A 5,000-nucleotide genomic window follows, 5' to 3' on the forward strand; every position below is an offset into this window, starting at 1 on the left:
GTGTGTGAGTGTGTGTTTCATGATAGGTGGGTGTGTACTGTATATTGGGGGTTCAGCGATGTAAGAGAACACTGTAATTGATGATGCCCTCTGAATACAACCCTGGTTTCTCATCAACTCACACAATCACTATGGCAACTCACACAAACACAACAGCAGCTAACACACAAACAACAACGGCTCACACACAAACAACAACAGCAGCTCACACAGACACAACAGCAGCTCACACACAAACAACAACAGCTCACATTAACACAACATCAGCTCACACACAAACAACAACAGCTCACACAGACAAACAACAACAGCTCACACAAACACAACAACAGCTGACATAGACACAACAGCAGCTCACACACAAACAACAACAGCTCGTGGCGACACAACAACAGCTCACAGTTAAACACAATCACAAACGCACCTCACACAATCACAACGGCAGCTCACATAAACACAACGGCAACTTACACCAGCTCACACAACAGCAGCTCATAGTTTGCCTCACCTGGCCCAAGTCTGGCACGGACCCAGGCCAGACCCAGGCCAGATCTCAGCTGCCGTCTTTTGTATATGGATTAGATTATAGTCAGTAGTTGTATTGATGGCAGGCTGAAATGGGTATCTGGATGGCTCGCCACTTGTGCGGATGCCATGCTGGGCGATTTTTTGGGCAATACCCATTGGCATCGTTTACTGAGGAACATGATTATTTGTGTTGCATAAATTCCAGCAATCCATCACATCCATTAACTCCACTTGTCCATTATGCGGACTTGGCGGGAGCTTAACAGCAACGCTGTACAAAGGCTGATGTACAAAGATTTATAGTCTCCACAGTTCAACACCAAAAACTAGTTGAGTTGTCTGCAGTGCATTTTATTGAACAGTTCAGTTGAAGTGTTAACGTACATTTTTTCAATAAGTCACATGATAGAGTAGAGTATATCTTCCATAAATAGTATGCATCCCAGACATCCATAAATACAGTAGTATGCATCCCAGACATCCATTGTTGTTTGTATCATCTGACCTTCATTTCATTCTTTTAGTACCATACAGCCATTGTGCTTGAGAATGGCTGTCTCAAACCCCCTACTTGCACACTTCAAATACTTCGTTTAATTATATAGTGCAGATATTGGGACAGTACTAAGCATCAAAAAGTGGGCAATATGCAAGTAAGTGCTCAGTGCACACGATAGATAGATAGATAGATAGATAGATAGATAGATAGTCCATGTTGTATAAAAAGTTTCTCCTGCTCCCTCACCACCCTTGTGCTTAGAAGGCAAAAGAAGTGTGTGTGTGTGTGTGTGTGTGTGTGTGTGTGTGTGTGTGTGTGTGTGTGTGTGCTTAGAAGGCAAAAGAAGGCCTTTCTGTGACACTGTGATTTCTCAGCACTCCGGTGCTTGATGCACGCGGTGTGCATATGCACCGGGTTTGTGGCCCTATTTATATCTGACCTGCCCTGGTTCCCGTGGTTACGACCGGGGCATGGGAGGTAGCAGAGTGGAACATTTGTCCCAGCGGACCGGGCAGGTGCAGCTCGCTCGCGAGTCCAAATAGGAGCGGCCAGGGCCAATTAGCTTAGTTTAGCTGCCTAATGGATTTCAGTCGCACAGGACAGAGAGAGGCAGGAGGAGTGAGGCTGAGAACGAGAGAGGGAGAAGGAGCGAGAGAGGGATAGAGAGAGAAGGATAGGTAGACAAAGCGGATGAGAGAGAAAAAGAAACAGAGAGAGAGAGGAAGGAAGAGAGAGGGAGAAAAGGAAGAGAGAGAGAAAATGAAGAGAGAGGAAGGAAAGAAAGAGAGAGGGATAACATCAACATTCGTACAGTCAGTCAAGAGATGGTGAACTGCACTTTAACCTCAACCAGGCAAATGGATGTTGTGGTACCATTTGAGTCATGTCAAAAGAAATGGCCCATTCATGGCGTATTCATGGGCTGAGCAGTGCGATTTCAAAAAGATGGACCCATACTGACTACTGCACCCGGCACTTCTGAAGGCCTCTGGCCACTCGTCTGGTTTAAGTGCACATCACATGCTTTAAGAGGCTGGCTGTGTGTGTGTGTGTGTATGTGTGTGTGTGTGTGTGTGAGTGTATGTGTGAGTGTATGTGTGTGTGTGTGTATGTGTGTGTGTGTGTGTGTGTTTGTGTGTGTGGTGTGTGTGTGTATACAGTGATGGGCAAGCTACTTATCTAGACAAAATGTAGAAAGCTTAGTTACATACATTTAGCAAAAGAAGCTTACTACATCAGAAGCTACTTTGTATTTTTACAAAAAATTAAACATAAACAAAAAAAGTGAACCAGCTTCATACCAAGTCAGCGCTATTTGAATGAGCTAGCCCATATAACTCAGTCAAGGACATATATTTATCAAGGTATGGCCAGGACGATTTAATACATTCTTCTCCATCTCCTCCTTTTTGTTCCCGCTAACTTTCTCACAGTCACAAAGACCTCAAGTCCTCCACCTGCTGTTAACCTGTCTTAGTGTGATATGCTTTTCTTCATTAAGTTCACAACTCTGCACAAATATCCAAATTATTAGACTTCGAAATCACCCGGGTCTGACACTACCAGCCTGGAGGTTTCCAGGGAGAGCCTATGTCTGAACATGTCTGAACATGTCCTGGGAGAGCCTATGTCTGAACAAAAAAGGTTAATTCACACCTTTGCCGTACGAAGTTGGTGTCCCCTTGGCTGAACTGTAGTTTATAAGGTTATGAATTTGTCATAATCAAGTTCATCCATAAAAGGTTGTATCAGCGATGGCGGGGTAACATCACTTATGTTGATGTTCAAACAAAACAAAGAGCTAGCTCGCTACTCCCTCTCCCTCCCTCCTGTGCAATTGAAACTCTTCTAAACGCGCATCTCGTCTCGTTATTGGTTGGAATACTTTATTTTGCCTTTGAGTGTTTGCCAACACTTGTTGGTAGCAATTGTTTTTGTGCACAGATCTCGGAGACTAGGCTGCCTACAGAGACGCGTTTTTTTGACGGCCTGCTTATGGGGCAGGCAGCTATCGGATTGTTAGGAAAGATTAGATGAGTGTGATCATTTATGTTTGGGCCTTTTTGGGGCCTGAAATCGCTGATACAACCTTTAATTCTCATTCATGACAGAATGGCGCTAATTTGCAAAGACGGGAGATTTGATACAGTCAAAAAGCAAGCTGAAACGAGGCCTCATGCAAGCTGAAGTCCAAAACATGCGAACAGAACTGACCTTGTGCAAGCTGAGGTCCAAAGTGTGAACAGAACTGACCTCATGCAAGCTGAAGTCCAAAACGTGTGAACAGAATTGACCTCATGCAAGCTGAGGTCCAAAGGTGTGAACAGAACCGACCTCATGCAAGCTGAAGTCCAAAACGTGTGAACAGAACTGACCTCATGCAAGCTGAAGTCCAAAACGTGTGAACAGAACTGACCTCATGCAAGCTGAAGTCCGAATGTGTGAACAGAACTGACCTCATGCAAGCTGAAGTAATTTGAATCACAATGTGATGTTCTGCAGTTGCAGCTCAGACGGTACAACTGGGGAATTTGACAGTTTGACATTTCTTTGGCTCTGAAAATAATAAACCACCAACAAATAAACAGTGCAGTGCACACTGAAAATGGGCCTTTTGTGTGTGTGTGTGTGTGTGTGTGTGTGTGTGTGTGTGTGTGTGTGTGAGTGAGAGCGTGAGTGAGTGTGTGTGTGTGTGTGTGTGTGTGTGTGTGTGTGTGTGAAAATGGGCCTTTTGTGTGTGTGTGTGTGTGTGTGTGTGTGTGTGTGTGTGTGTGTATGTGTGAGTGAGTGAGAGCGTGAGTGTGTGTGTGTGTGTGTGTGTGTGTGTGTGTGTGTGTGTGTGTGTGTGTGTGAAAATGGGCCTTTTGTGTGTGTGTGTGTGCAGTGCACACTGAACATAGGCCTTGTGTGTGTGTGTGTGTGTGTGAAAATGGGCCTTTCGTGTGTGTGTTTTTTGAACACACTGAAAATGGGCCTTTTGTGTTTCATGTTTCTGCACCAAAGTGGCGTTACATTGAAATGGATAAATTGCTTGGTAGTGGTGCGTTTACATCAAACATGAGGGATTTGAAACACAGTAACTGACTGTATACATCTGTATGAAAGGCATGTTGATGATGGTTTGAGAGAAATTCAGAGAATTGAATGTGTGTGTGTGAATGTGTCTAGTTCAGTAATGTGTGTTTTCAGACACACACACACACACACACACACACACACACACATTTGTACACAGTCATTTGTAAATATAGCTGTTGCTGTTTGTCTGAGCAGGCCTGTGTTGCATGTGTGTGTGAAAATGGGCCTTTTGTGTGTGTGTGTGTGTGTGTGTGTGTGTGTGTGTGTGTGTGTGTGTGTGTGTGTGTGCTGCTCAGTGGTCTGACTGCATAGAGAGCACTTGTGTTGATAGGACACAGAGGAAGCCATTACAGATAGGAGCATGTGGCTGCTCCTATCAGCACCCACGAGAGTTCTCACACACCTCCTGCTTATCTGCTGTGGACACCTACACACACACACACACACACACTCGTGCACACTCCTTGTTGACATGGTCATTGCTATTCACTCTCTCTCTTTCTCTCTCACACACATACATACACACACACACACACACACACACACATATAGTCGCGAAACACCCATCTCCGTGAAGACAATGTGGCGCAAGGAGCTGAATCCCAATGTGAATGATAAGGCTGACTCGCTGATTCGTTCTCTTTCTATCCTTCGCAATCTCTCTTTTTCTCCATCTTGCTCCCTCTATCTCACTCTCGTTTTCTATCTTGTTCTCCCTCTTTCTCTACACCTTTCTTTATCTGTCCATTCCTACCATACGTTCCCCAGATGAGCATCTCGTCCAATCAGTGTCTAGCTTCCCATCCTCCATCTCATCAGTCTGGCATCTGCACATCTGTCACACGTTCTTTGCACATATACACGAACACACACATACACACACATACACACATGA

This window comes from Alosa sapidissima, chromosome 21 (genome assembly GCF_018492685.1).
Source record: "Alosa sapidissima isolate fAloSap1 chromosome 21, fAloSap1.pri, whole genome shotgun sequence".
Classification (NCBI taxonomy): Eukaryota; Metazoa; Chordata; class Actinopteri; order Clupeiformes; family Clupeidae; genus Alosa; species Alosa sapidissima.